Here is a 15,237-nt window from a genome sequence, read left to right on the forward strand (position 1 = left end):
TACTGCACAACAACAAAGCCAACTGAAGAAAACTTATTAGAAAATGTTTTATAAGTTTTTCGTGTGTGTGCGCTGTTTTTTCTTCTCTCTTGGTGCCATTGATAGGAAATGCCAACAAGTTATGCTCTGTATGATTCCCATTATGTGATAAAATAATGCTCACTACGGCCGCCACAACATCTATAGATGCTGCATCTATGGCTGCGCCGTCGTTTTCCACAAAGTGCCTACTCTCTGTCTGTTATTTCTTTCTCTCCCATCCTCCCACATCGTTCTTGGTTGGGAAACCCTTTTTGGATGAAAAAAAAAAGTTTTGCACTTTTCACTTTGATTGTAAAGGCTTTCAGCTAAAAGCTTGTGCTTCGTTCGAATGATTTTCTATGTGTTTGTGTGTGTGTGTGTGTGTGTGTGAGGAAGAGTGTTGGAATTTTTCTATTTTGCTGTACTTTCTTGCGAACGAATAAAAAAAAATCAAAACTCATTAAATTTGGTATTATCCAGTGTTGGCGAAGTGGTTTTTACCAAACTGTTTCCTTCTCTTTTTTTTCTGCATTTGTGAATAGCCAATTAGATAATGGAAATTCTGGGAAATGTTTCCATAATTTAAAATGCATTCACCGTGAATTTGGGCTGATTGATGCGAAGCGCCAATGGGAAGTTGGGCAAACGAATTTTCGGCAAAGGCATAACCATAGGCGGTGCGTGCATTCAATTTATCGTTTATGAAATTCATAGATTATGATGGTTCATGGGCAATTTGATCGTTGTGCGATCGGCACAGTCGAAAGTGGACGCGGTCTGTGCTACACATGTAAAACGAGAAAAATAGTTGAGAAGAAAAGATAGAAAGAGAAGGAGGGAGAGAGAGAGAGAAAATGCGCTTTGCACAGCGAAAAACGAGCAATAATATTTCATAGTGGAGCGCTTTGTCAGATTAAGAGGAAAACAAAAGGGATTGTTTTATTAAAAAGACAAGCGAAATGCCGAAAGTCATAAATTATTTGCGGAAACTCTTACACGCGTAAGCCCGCATATACACACCTCGGCCCGTGGTCTCATAGTGGCCACACTTCTTTTGGTCACCCTTACAATGCCCATGTTCTTTCAAACAAGAAATACCTCCAATAGTTTTGTTCGGTTTTTGCAGCCAGTTCATGCCGAGTGCCGCAAAAGCATATGTGTGAATGGACATTTTCGGCAATGTTGACGGGGATTTTGTGAATTTGAAATCCCTCTGCCTCTCGCTCGTTCGCTCTCGTTTTGGCATTCTCTCTGCTACACAACAAAACCTACATCCACATCCGTGAATCCACACATATACAGCTTTGGCCCCATTTTTGTTGCGACGCTTTCTTCTGCCGCTTTAAACGAAACTTTATTGCATTTAGTTGCATTCTTATTCTTTGTGTTAGATGTTGAAACGAACTTTGTGATTATATTGTTTGATGCTTTCATACATTCACCTGGCTCTTATTTATATTTCCTGTTCGATGTTCTTTCCTTTCCGCTCCATTTTTTCAATCACCAATAGCAATTTTCGTGCTCAAGTTTTATTCACTTATTTCTTCTCACTCTCTCTCGCTCTCGCTCTCGCTCCAGCGCTCGTCTGGTTTTTTTTCTACTTTGTTTTATTGTTATGATTATATGAATAAAATAAACTACCATATAAAATAGATATGAAAGTCGGGTATGAACGAGAGCATGTGAAACGGCAATGGCTCACGGTATGGATCACAAAAACACTGACACTTACACTTGCTTATCGAACAAGAGAACCGGTACCAGAGCCAGGGCTGAAGAGAGAGTGGAAGAGAGAGAAACAGAGCACGATAGCAAGCGTCGGTCGGAAAAGAACAAAAAGAATGTGTTATGGAAGCAAGTGAGTGTATGGTACTGCAGCCAAGGTAACAACATCAAAACATTTGGAATTGCATATGAAATGAGCAACGCTTACGTAATCTGGTGCCAGTTGCGCGCTCTGTTCGTGTGAGCGACCACCGCCGCCGCTCACATTGATAACGTCTAACGGATGTATGGAGGAGGAATGGTTTATTTATATATGCTTGTAATCGCAAATGACGTTTTCATGCTCACCAAGTCAAAGCCCTTTCCTTTCTTCTCTCTATCACGCTCTTAAAATAGTGAATTCTCACTTTAGTACGCTTGCTACTCCAGTGAATTAAATGCGCTTGGAATTATAAAGTTTGCTTTACCTATCTAAGCGCTATTACTAACACACATGCACACGGACGCTTGTCCGTTTTGCCGGTACAACGATGCAACTTGCACTCGTCGGCAAATCGACTAAAAGTTGCAATTAAACTAACGAGATCATGACAAACTTTCCAGGCAAATTTTCAGGAACGAGAGAGAGAGAGAGAGAGAGAGAGAGAGAGAGAGAGAGAGAGAGAGAGAGAGAAAGGGATTGGAGTAGAACGAGAAAAAAAACAGGCAACTGCAATTTTCCCAATTTTATTTTTAAGTCTGCCCGTACGGAAAAGTCACAATCGTGTGGAGTTCGCCCGTAAATTGCACAATGAGATTACAGATGCATTTTGAATTTTCATCACGCTGCTCGGGTTTTTTTTTATTTTGCTGCTTCTCCGTTCGCAAACATGAATACGCAATAATTTTAGCGCTTTACCGTTACGTACACAAGCCGGTGTACGTATACATAGCCGGAGCAAACGAGTGAACGAGAGAATGTCTTTTGCTTAGAATTTTCATATGCTTGCCACAAGATGTTTTTCTCCTTATTGCCCTTTTCTGGCTCTAGGTTATTATTTTGTCTGATCGAGTTAAGTTCTGACTACATTCATATTATATGAAAGCAAACACTGAAATTCTGTGCATACATACAGTGTGCAATGTATAGTTGATTCATAGAGACATGAACCAAATACAATACAAACAAACTGGGCAACATACAAAAAATTACACACACACTCACTCGCTCACTCACTCACACGATGTAATAGCTCCGCATAGCATAGCACAAAATACATAAATGCTGTACATTGTGCAAGCGCATGTGATTTCGGACGAAGTTAATACAATTTATTGGAATATTAAGGGAATTGTGCTGAATATGAAGCTGTTGCCAGTCTAGAATACGACTGAATTAGGCACAAGCCGAACACAACTTTGTGTGAATAAACACATATAATTCATAGACAAATTCAAATTTAATGTAAATAATGACTAAAATGAGATAACTATTAACATGTTCCTTTCATGCAGTTAACCAGCTCCTTTTGATGATTTACAACCAAACCAATCTGTTTGTTGGTGGACTAAGACGACGACGCTGACGGCACTTTTGTAGCCAAGGAATCGTTTCAGCCAAGTTTTGATGTAAATTTGTGTATGGCCTATTGACCAATAGATTGTAATTTGTTTGTCTGCGTCAGCCAAGAGGAATGTATAACAATAAACGACATTTGCCTTTTCTCGTCTGCAGAGCGTCTTATGAGCTGATGTCAGCAACACTAACTGACATCAGCTGCTAATAACAGCTGCTGAAGAGTATGCGTTGCGTTGTTTTAACGCATTTGCAGTGCAAAATTCAGATTTCTTTCAGTGAAAGGGAAACGTTCAATTATCGATACACATTCTATTTTTGAATTGAACGTTTCCCTTTCACCATCGGAATGTTCAATCTTACCAATGGTTAGTTTACTCGCCATTTCGATTCAACACTGTAAATGCGTTAAAACAACGCAACGCATACTCGTCAGCAGCTGATGTCTGTTAGTGCTGCTGACATCAGCTCATAACATGATCTGTTCGTCTGGAAACCATATACACAAACCAATACAGTTGGACCAACGGCAGAAAAGGAATAATTTAGGAGAAGAAGAAGAAGAAGAAAAGGAAAAAAAATAAGTATAACGATGAAAATCCACCCAAAATCCATGCATTCAACCGAAACCACCATACACAAGATATACAATATAGCTGTGCTTTTCACCAAATGTTGCATTTGAAGGATGAATGTTGAAAGAATGAACAATATCACTCATTGCGCTCGGTGGCAAATTGAAATATATAAAAATGATAGCTTATTTCAATTCTGTGTAGTTTCTTGGCTAGCGTGTGGCTTTCTCCCAATCTCAATGGTAAATATTTATCGCTGTCGACCGCAAAAGAAATAAAAATACTTTGTTACGTCTGCGGTTTAATTACACACATAAACTATCCTCAAGGAATTACATCGACCAAAATGCATACAATTGTGAACCCAATGTAGAAAAGTGTGCAATAGTGAAAACCATGCTTATATTATATGTGGCATCGTTCGGTTAGAGCTGCTTATTTCCCTTCTTTTTTTTTCTTCACGTTCTCTCGGTTGTGATGTACAATTTATATACACACTCACACAAAAAAAAAATGGTAAAATAAGAGAAACATACTACATTTATAGACAAATTGAATTAATCGCACGTAAATCGAAAAAGAATGAAAGCGGTAAGATTGCAAACTCAACTAGTTACACTTCTGTGGCCATTCGACAGAGAAGAAATAAGATGAAGAAAAGAAGAAAAAAAACCGACGTAAATGCGTTAATGGATGTAATGAATGTACCGCTGCCAATCTGACAAATGATTAATGAAACTACTTGCGTCCGTTTGTTCGTCCCTCCACCTCAACACCCCAGAACGTGTACTATAAAATGTTGGATCAATAAGTTCGAGGCGATTCGTCGTTGGTTGTTTATGAAAACTGCAGGATTTTCGCAATAACAACAACAGCAAACATCATTATCATGGTTGCATGGACTCATTCACCTATCTGAAGCAATTTCCCTCTCCATTTTGATTGCAGTCAGTCGGGTTGCTTTTTTCTGTTCTTTTTTTTTTCTTCTTTTTCTTCTATTGTGTGTATTTTCACTCGCATTGCAGACATAATTCGTCTGATTGTGTATGTATTGTCTTTGGTGAATTGGAAGAGGGAAAGGAAAACGAACAATTGGGCAAGAAATAATTGGTAAATTGTGTTCAACGGATGCGACCAATAGATTGTCTAAAGACACATTTATGTCACATTTGTATAAAGTTTGTTTCGGCTCTTCGCATTCCAAATCATTTGAATAAAATGGCGCATAAAGTGTGCAAATGTACGCAAATATGGCAAGTGCATTCGTTTTTGGTACGAATCGTACGACAATTATCATTATTCAGAAATTGTAATTATGTGTACGTCTGTTCAAGAAGAAGAAGAAGAAGAATGAGTAGTAATAGAGAGAGAAGTGTATACTATAACTATTGCATTCCGTCACACCACTAAAAAGCGATGCGAATTGTGGAACAAATGGGTCCCGAGAGAAAGTGCACCGAACCAACCCTTTCGTTCGCTCTCTCTCTCCACCAAATGTTATTACTATCATGAAGCAAAGTGCATACACATATTTTCAAATTATATTCACTGTTCTATGTCCATTTTGATTGCAATTTTTACTAAAAATTCGTTGTTATTTCCCTTGCCCTCTCTTTCCCTCTCTCTCTCTCTCTCTCTCTCTCTCTCTTCGATCGCTCAATTCGTACATTTTTTCTGTTCCATGTATGTTTGCAATTCTCTCAACAATTGCTTAAATGCCACGCTAATATGCGGATGTCAGATTTCGACGATACTGAATCAACTTAAACTGCATAGTTAACGGAAAGTTGTTTCGAGCATGTTTTGCCTGTTGGAGATTTCCTATTATTCATCGTGTGCCACTGTCGGCATTGTTCCTGAATGCGTTACGTCTCTTAGTCATTTATGTGACATTACAAAACGTAATGAATGCGAGCTTTTTTTTCCTATTCCTCTCCCAATCGCTGCACTCATTTCATTCGTTTGCTCGTTTACTTTGCTCACTCTATCTCGTCGTCTGCCGAATCGCATAAAGAATAACAACTTGAATTCATTTGCTTGCAAAATGGAATTAACACACATACACAAGCGGAGTGAATGAGATAGAGTTATAGAGAGATAGAACGTTCATGACGTACGTTTGCGGCTTCCAAATGAATACTTTGTACAAATGTTTTCTATCAATGTCGCTGCTATATTCTGAAGCGTGTATGCAAAATGCGCCAAAACATACACGAAAATTATCCGGTCTGGCGCATTAGCGATACACGCGGTTATATTTCTCTCATTCGCTAACGAACTAAGAGGAAGAGACAGAGAGAGAGAGATAGTGAAAAAGTGTCAGGCATCCAGAATAATTTGCGGAAAATTTTGGTTTTTATTTACATTTTAACAAATGCAAATTGGATTTTTGCAGGGAAAATTTCATCTGGCACTCATGATCAAGACAAACAACCAAATTATTTATATTGCAACTGCAAGTGGCCACAAAACAATTAGACCGAGTTGTTGGTGTTTTTGTTTCTTTTCCTCTTACGTTCGTTCGTTCGTTCATCATCTCTTCGTCACATTCGTGCGCTTAACCGCCGCCAACCCACACACAAACACTCACACAACGAATCGTGCGCAACATTTCAATGCAAACATAAAACCAAGATTAACCAATTTTGTTTGCAAATGTTATGAAGTGCATTTTACAAATGTGTTGCCGGTGTTACCTCTTGAGCTAGATCTTATTTTCAAATCATTTTTGATGACCTTGTTTGTTTAGTTGGTGCTTATTAATTTTGTAAAATAAGCTATCTATTCCTAGCCTAACCACCTCCCGCATTCTCCCTCCCTCCATCCATCCGTTCGCAATTTCGTCTATTTCGTATCTCTTTCCCTTTCCCTCTCTATTTGCGCTGGAGGAATTCAAACCTAGTGAATTATATTTAGTGTACGAAAATGCATCAACAAAATGTTGCGGTCGACGTATTTGTATAATCAGAACAATGTATTTCCGACATTTGAAACCGCTAATTAATATTAAACGCTTTTGGTTCACAAGTCGATTGTCCATGATTTTGCCATTAAATCCAAATTATGGTTTACTCATCTGCAAATAAACAACCATTAACACTAAATTTTTCGCCTCGCACCAAACATATTTTCAGCCGGTGTAAATTCCTCTCGATTGTCTGATTAATTTTCGATCAAAATTATCGTCGATGCTCCAACGCTGTTATATATACACATCCGTTCAACATTTTACCTTTGGCACTAGATTTGCACACGCGTCGTTATAAATATATTTTTGCATCGCTGGTGGAATGAGCCAGAGACTGAAAGAAAAATCATGCACGCACACAAACAAAAAGTTCATTCGAATCGAAAACCAAAAATCCACACCACCACCAAAATGTACATTCAATCCTGAATTGAACCCGTGAGCATAAAAACGACTTATTAAATAATCGCCGAACAAAACGTACCACAGCGGTAATGTGTAGCACAGCGGAGTTTCGTTTTGAACGGTACCGTCCTGCTGTGTTACGTTTTTAACGTGTGTTTTGTTTGGTAGTTTTTTCTTGTATCGTTTTGTTCGGCGATTGTTTAATAAGTCTTTTTTATGCTCACGGGTTCAATTATGCTATCTAAACTCATCCTGCCCCATAATTTATATCGGGTTCCCCATTAAAACGCTATCAGCTTATTTAGATATCTTGAAATGTTGAGCGTTGAATGTGTGTGTGTGTGTGTGTGTGTCTGTTTATTCAATGACACGGGAATGGTTGAACGCAATGCGTTCGCTCAGCGTAAATAGCATGGATTAAATTAAATACAGCAACAACAGCAGCAGCAGCAGTAGTAGTAGTGACAGCAGCAGCTAGACTGGAGGGCCAATAATAAATATACCGATTTTTATGTTTGACCCGATGAAAAATGGCCTCGATCAAATACTATTGTAAATATTATCAAATGTAAGTGATAATAATCATCATAGAGAGAATCGAATGGAGTAAACGAGCATATGAAGCGTGTGAAGCGTGTGAAGCGTGTGAAGCGTGTGAAGCGTGTGAAGCGTGTGATAGAAGAACATTTTCGATTATTATTAACACTTGAAGCATATTTATTTATTTTTACTGTCAAGCTTTCGGCCGTGAGGTAAATGAACCGAAGGCATGTGTTTGTCTCGAATATTTACTCAATGTAGCCAAGCCCACAATTCGATTCATTCTTCCGTGTGACCATTTTCCGTTTTGGGAGATTGTTAGCATGTGCATGTGTTAAGAGAGTGTCAGTGATTTTGGTTTGACCCTTAATGTCAATATGACCGAATCAACAAAGCATTTCGGAAAAGTAATGCAAACTATTCATTTTTCGCTCAAACGATTCAGAATTGAGTCAGCCCAAAGTGGACAAGTATTTGGCTTGAGTGAGACAGACATAGAGACAGAGAGATGGTGACAGAGAGAGAGAGTGAATTGTAGTCACATTGTATATACTCGATCACATCGAATTTTATGAACGAAAGCAATTACAGCCGACATTCCGTATCCATATTTGAATTTAAGCAAATTCAAATGAGAATTCTTATTGTCAGAGAATACATATACCGTTTAAGCGAAGCAATTTCGGAATCACTAAAACGCAAAAAAACATTAAATCGTGATTTCGCATTGGATAATCAAATTCGGAAATTGCTTATTCAAGTGAATGCTGGACGGCTCATCAGTCGAGACTGTGGCATTTACACACTTTTTTGGGGTAGCGGAGAGAGAAGTGAGGCGATCAACAGCAATAGCACCACTAGACGCAAACGTCGTGTACTAACAATGCGATTCGTTTCGATTCCATTCCATTCCATTTTCATTTGGCTCGTGAGTGAATGTACGTATTTGATAAACGGATTGATTTTATTAGAGCTTTTTGCATTTATTTCATTGTGTGTGCGATTTTTTCCTTTCTCTCTCTCATTCGGTGGCTGGCATTGATTGTGCATGCCAAATGGCCTGCCATGATAAAGTTTCGGTCCCATTCAAACGTGTTTGCATTGCCATTATTGAGAAACAGTTACGAAATGATCGACATTATTTGACTGTTTTTTATTGTTGTTGTTGTTGTTGTCACCGAGCTGAGGCTTGACGTCTGACCAACGATTCAAGTCCATTTGAATTCATCCACTTTTTAAATTGTTTAATGTTTGTGACGATTAAGTCGAAATTATCAAGCGAATTGAATTGAGAAGGTAGCCGCTGACGCAAAAATACAGCGAGTATGACGGCATCAGCAGCAGTGATAATATACTATAGTAAACACTGAATCTGGCGTATTGAACGTGACTTGCCACTGTTTGTGTGTTTGTATGTATGTGTGTATATGGTTGCCTATGATATTCGCGTGCATTTTTATGTACAAACTTATCGTTTCATTCGTTATGCAGCGTTGCATTGCCAATTCAACTTCACAAAATAAACAAACAAACACAAACGTAAACACAGAATTTTTAGCAGTTTATCAAGTTGCACATGCAAAACTTGGCTGGAATATATGCATATATGCACGTATTTTGTTAGTGGTGGTGGTGCTGGTGGTGGCGACGGCAACACCACCACCACCAGCAGTGGTTGTACGTATGTCTGTTTGATCCGTTAATACCGGAACATTTTTTGAATGAATTTAAATTCACATTTTGCCGTTGAATCGAATTAAAGGAAAAGCCAAATATAATTAAGACGAAGGAGAACCGAAAGAAGAATTACGGAATGCACTTGAAATCCATATTCCATAGCCATGCATTCAATGCACCCGTTCGTTCATTCGTTTACTTTGCCTCGTTTTGGGTTTCGTGTTTTATTGTTTTTGTTTTCCCATCATGGTTGCTGCTGCTCAAATGGTGTTGCCAAAAAGTTATGTGCCACCAAAACCGAATTCATCACTTTTTATCCATTTCTATCAGCAGCAGGAGCGGCAACTCTCGACGCCGCACAACGTAACATTTCATCGAATTTCGCATCAAAAAGTCTAATTTGTTGATACTGTGTTAACATTTGGTTTTATTTGTTTAAAGTTTATTTCTTTGGATAACAACACCAATGAAAAGCTTTTGTTCGCTAGCCACTTTCTCGATCATGCCGTCATTGGTGTTCGGCACGAACACATTCACACAACGGCGATATAATTGCTTATGGAACAAGTGAGCATTTTATGTTTAGTTCGGTTCGGTCCGGTCCAATTCAATTGAATGCAGTTGGTCAACAGAATTCAAAAGCTTTTGCCTAGGCCAACCCACACTGTGTACGGTATACGCTGTCTTTTTCAACGACGTACATTCTCTTGGCTACTTTGAAATTGTTTTCACAATTTTGACGCTTTGCTAGCTACCGGCTAGAAAAGTAATATAAGAAACAGCATCGACATCAAAATGTGCACCGAATGCAAAATGTGTGCAAGTGAGCGCGCGCGCGCGCATGTATGTGTATGTATGTTTGTTATGTGTTTAATGCTCATCAACGTTGAGCTATGTGCGCTATGAGCGTATGTCTATGCAGGATGCGTGCATACATTTCAAATTCCAATTTGCAATATTTGTTATTCATACTTGGTCTTGTTTGTGCACACTATTGAATTGGCTCATATAATTGAATGGAACAATGTTATTCAATTAGTTTTAATCGTATTAGAATGAATGAATGCAGCCGGATACACTGCACTATTTAACATTTCATGTTAAACAATATTCACTTCATTTTTATTGATCGGAATATGAATTATTTCCACTTTTTGTGTGTCCATATTGCAACGTTGAGAGCTGGACGGCAAACCTTAATTATCACTGCACATCTTGAAATGTTGATTGTGTAATCGAAATTATCCGATTTAATTTCTAGCAATTAGTGTGTCGAATGTTTAAATTTTAACGTTGACATAAAGTTTTGTAGTTGTCCAGGATTTTTGGATCGATCAGATTGAAAAGCAGAGTAGCAAAAAGAAATCCATTACATCCTTTGTGCAATATTCATCGTTATATGTTTTTTTTTTCATCGTATGATCATGATTAACACAAGAACAAATATTGAAGCACTGAAAATATAAAAATGTAAACATTCATTTGGTTTTTTTAACATCTGACTGCCGTTTCCACATCCAAATGATTTATTCATATGAGATAATTGACTAAACAACAAACAAAGCACGAATAAAGCTGGCGAAACTCATGCGCATTCTCAAAATAGTTGTTATCCAAAAAAAAATGTTCCACAAAAATTATTTATATCGTCATTTTATCGCATGAAAATAGAACAGTCTCGCTTCCATTCTATCACCCTTGCTCTTGCTCTTACTCTCGCGCTCTATCTCTCTCCCTCTCTGTGTCCCTGTTTCCATTAATGCAAAATAAGCTTTTAACATTTTTGATCGCTAATCTTGCTTGTTCCTATATACTATTATTGGGGCTTTTGTGTGCAAATATTTATGTGCGATTTGTGAATGCAATTTTATCATGATTTTGCATTTATTTCCGTCGATTTATTTTGTCCATTAACTGACCCGAGGTATTAAAATGGTAAAATGTCAGTCGATCGGTGAAAATTCAAGTGGCTTTTTTTTCATTTGAATAAAGGAAAAAACGGTTTTTCGATAGCCCAAATACCATTTTTTTTTTCTCCTGCGAACAATGGTCGCAGTGAAAACAAAAGACATTTCTTATACATTATTAAAAACCTTTTTTTTCGGTTCCGCTCAAAACCCCATGTTACTGGAGACATGAAAAAAAAAACGTAGATATGCATCGATTCAGACAACTGTTCAAAGTCATCCTATTAATGTAATGAGACATCGCAAAGAATGTTAATTTCACCGATTTTTTCGTAAGCATAAAAAATCAATTCACTTATACGATTATTAATGAGCTGTAATTAGATTTTCCAATCTGAACACTTTTCAATTGCCGCGCGCAACATCAACCATGCCATAGCTTGACGTAATGAAAAGATATCGTCGAAGAAGAAAGACAAAAAAAGTGAAGTGAAACGCTTCTTTTGTCAATGAAAATTGAGTTAAAATGTCCACGAAATCAAGCAGAAAATGTAAGCAATAGAAAAAACGAAAGACAGAGAAAAGAAGAAGGAGATGGAGTCAGAAGAGATAAAAAAAGAGTCATGTCGAAATGTCGATGCGCTGCTGAGGCTACATGAATGTGATTCAATGAGCAGCTAATTTTCCATGCAATTTTCTTTTTTTCTTTGTGTGTGTGTGTGTGTGTTTGTGTCAGTGTACAGTACACTCTTTGTATTGGCATGTGATTAATATTGACTTTATTCAAACTACTCTCCATTTCATCAAATGCATAAAATTTAATTGAAAGCCAAATTTACACAAATTGATCCAATAATTGGCCATAGAGCTTATGACACTAGACAATATGACTGGCTGATGGGTGCGCGGCTACTCTTTTTTTGTGTATGAGTATCCACTCTATCTCGCTCCCTCGCTCTCTCTCTCTCTCTCTCTCTCTCGCTCCCTCTCCATCGGTTCCGCGGCTGATGATAAAATAATGAAAAAGCGAATAATAAATAAACCGTTAAAACCGAACGGTCGATTATCTCAGCCCATAACTTGATGGGCCATAAATGCACGAACATCGAACTTTTTAAACGAAGATACAACCACATTCAGCAGCCAAATCTATTTATCGTTGGGGCCATTCAAAAATATAATTCAATCGCATATATTGATAGATAGCGGCAATAATAATATTTATTGGCATTTGGATCTATTTTATTTTCGTTTCGTTTGTGTTATGAATTGTTTTTCAAAAAGGGATATAAATCAATAAATCAGTTTTACGATAACGTGCACCACCACCACCACCGATTGCTCGAAATGTAATTCGGTATTTCGGGATTGCATCGCATCCGTCTGTCGTTGATGTGTGTGCGCGCCTATGTCGGTATATGCATGCAAAATACTCTGCTACTACTGTTTTGCTCTCACTTTCTCTCTCTCTCTCTCTCTCTCTCTCGGTTGCCTTTATTTTTTTGGATTCTATTAAAGAGAATGCATTTCACGATATCAATCAAAATTGTATTTAATGCTATGCCATCGAACGTATTTTCCATGGCTGAGCGCTTGCGAAAAATACAAATACAATGCATTCAAGCTATGAATTGAATGACACACGATGCAAACTGAAACAAAAACAGCGAAGAGGACATGATCGAGGTGCGGGGAATCAACAGCAGCAGCAGCACCACCAGCACCAGACACACACCGAATCAGTGTAAACCATTTTAATACTTTAATCGTTTATCGTTACACATTCCAAGTTGCACGTTTTCACAATCGCAAAATTATTGTATATGCACATACACACATATATAAAGCTACAATGAACATTAATACATGCATGCATTACACATAGAATAGTTTACGTACACACATCAATCAGAGGAAGACCAACAAAAATAACAACAACAACAACAAAATAAACACAATGCATTTTCCGTTGTCAGAGATTCCCGATTCCGATTTTCTGATGAACAGACAACACATACAAAGTGAGTGAGAGACAAAGAGTTATTCGTTTTAGATCATATATATATATATATGTATATATTCTGCACTAATCTAACGCACCGTTCAATTACAACATAACAAATGCAATATTTTAGCCATGGCCAACAAAAAACAATGTGTAGTGGGATTTATTTCGTCTATATCCCATTTCGTTCCTCGTTTTCGTTCATTTCGTTACAGACAAAATATTCATAAATTACGTTTTGGTTGTCTTTTTCCAATTCCGCTGCAGTATCGAATGCGTTGAATTGCCAAGAATTGCTATTTCTCACTGGTTACACATAAAATCTGAACTCCCTTTCTATTCGATATACGCGAAGAGATGGAATTTTGAAAATTTATCTCATTTTGGTGATCCTCTCTACCGCAGATGGGGTTCACTTAAAACTCACTGCATTTAAATTCGCATCGAACTGAATTAAACCGTTCTATATTTAGTTTATCGTGGTGTGCGTTTTCCTTTTTAAATCCCGTCGAATCGGTTTGCGATCAAATATAGTTCGATCAAATATAGATTATTTAAAATTTATTGTAGCTCTTCGATGTGATTAGAAATGAGCGCAGTAACATCGTCCCGAGATATTGACAATTTTCCCGTTATTTTTACTTTTTTTTTTTTAATCGAACGTTGTGTTTTTTTTATTCGTTACATTTTCCCCGAGTGCACTAATGAAAAAGGAGCCATTCACTAAAACCGAATTTGATTGATGGGAAATCCTTTGAAAAACACGACCAACATTGAAATGCAATATCAAGCCATTCGGTTTTTACCGTTCGAAAAATTCAAACAAATTTTTTTAAACGATATTCGCGTGGACAACACACAACGTATCAGAGTGTCGAGCCAAAAAAGTCAGAGCGAAAGAACGCGTCCGTTTTCGTCACGAGTTGTTCAATAACTGAACTGTTGTGTGTGCATCAACCGTGTTCGGTGCGGTATCAACGAAACGGAGTTGAATGCTGCTGCTGTAGCCGCTTCTCGGTGTTTGTATATTTTGGTTTGAATTACTACCATCCATGGGAAAGTGTGTTTGCAAGCGGCGTAGCAACGCTTTTAATAATGGCATAACAGCAACAACAATCTCACAAAAAAGAATACCACGAATAATCTTTATGAATCGTTCTCGGTCTGGATTGTTTCATCTCCAGTTCGTACGTTTGTAGCGTAAAAATTGCACTTTACCATATCATCTGGCTCTGGCTCTCGTTGTGTTCATTTTACAACATGTGCACTGCGCACGCACACTGCCATCCCGAAAAGGTATGAAATAAGGAAACAATGTTTTCCATCCATGTTTCACTGAATGTGTGTTGTTAGCGTGCAGCAGATACAGAATGAACCGAATGTGAAAGTGAATCTCTTTCGAATGCTTTCTCCTACAATTTTCGTTGGATTCGTGGAAACAATCGTGTGGCGAGAAAAGATGCTGCTGCCGGATGAACGCATTGGAACGATGAAGTAGGAGAAGAATAAAAAAATGAATGAATTTTACATTGAATTTTGCCGGCAATACCCCTGCCTCACATCATCCCATTCACACCATTCATTCACATTTATTGGAAGAAATAACATGAATTTTCATTCGTTTCTCTTAAAATTATCGGTGTTTTCATTAAGTGACATTCTTACACATTATGAAAACGAACAAGATCCATCATCATGCACAAGAAAAAAGCGAGTTCTAATTGAACAAACACCATCGTTACAAGCAATTTGAAAGCAAGAAAATACGAACGGTTCTCACCAATGTTGATCCAAAATTTACATTGTCACTCTACTAATGCTGGTGGTAAAGTATGCAGTTTCATAGTTGATTTTCGTCA

The 15,237-nt window shown here is 37.7% G+C and overlaps 1 protein-coding gene across 1 annotated transcript in view; it reads right to left on the minus strand.

Moving 5' to 3' along the window:
- LOC129578496 (lachesin) overlaps positions 1-14,288 on the minus strand; it is a 69,169-nt gene extending 54,881 nt beyond the window's left edge. The window contains exon 1 of the mRNA XM_055467189.1: positions 13,614-14,288. The gene's annotated coding sequence lies outside the window, so the exon portion shown is untranslated. The remainder of the gene's footprint in view (positions 1-13,613) is intronic.
- Positions 14,289-15,237: the final 949 nt, after the last annotated feature.

The sequence above is a fragment of the Sitodiplosis mosellana genome, unplaced genomic scaffold, assembly GCF_009176505.1.
Source record: "Sitodiplosis mosellana isolate CC-2019 unplaced genomic scaffold, AAFC_SMos_1.0 Smas_scaffold_6226, whole genome shotgun sequence".
Taxonomy (NCBI): Eukaryota; Metazoa; Arthropoda; class Insecta; order Diptera; family Cecidomyiidae; genus Sitodiplosis; species Sitodiplosis mosellana.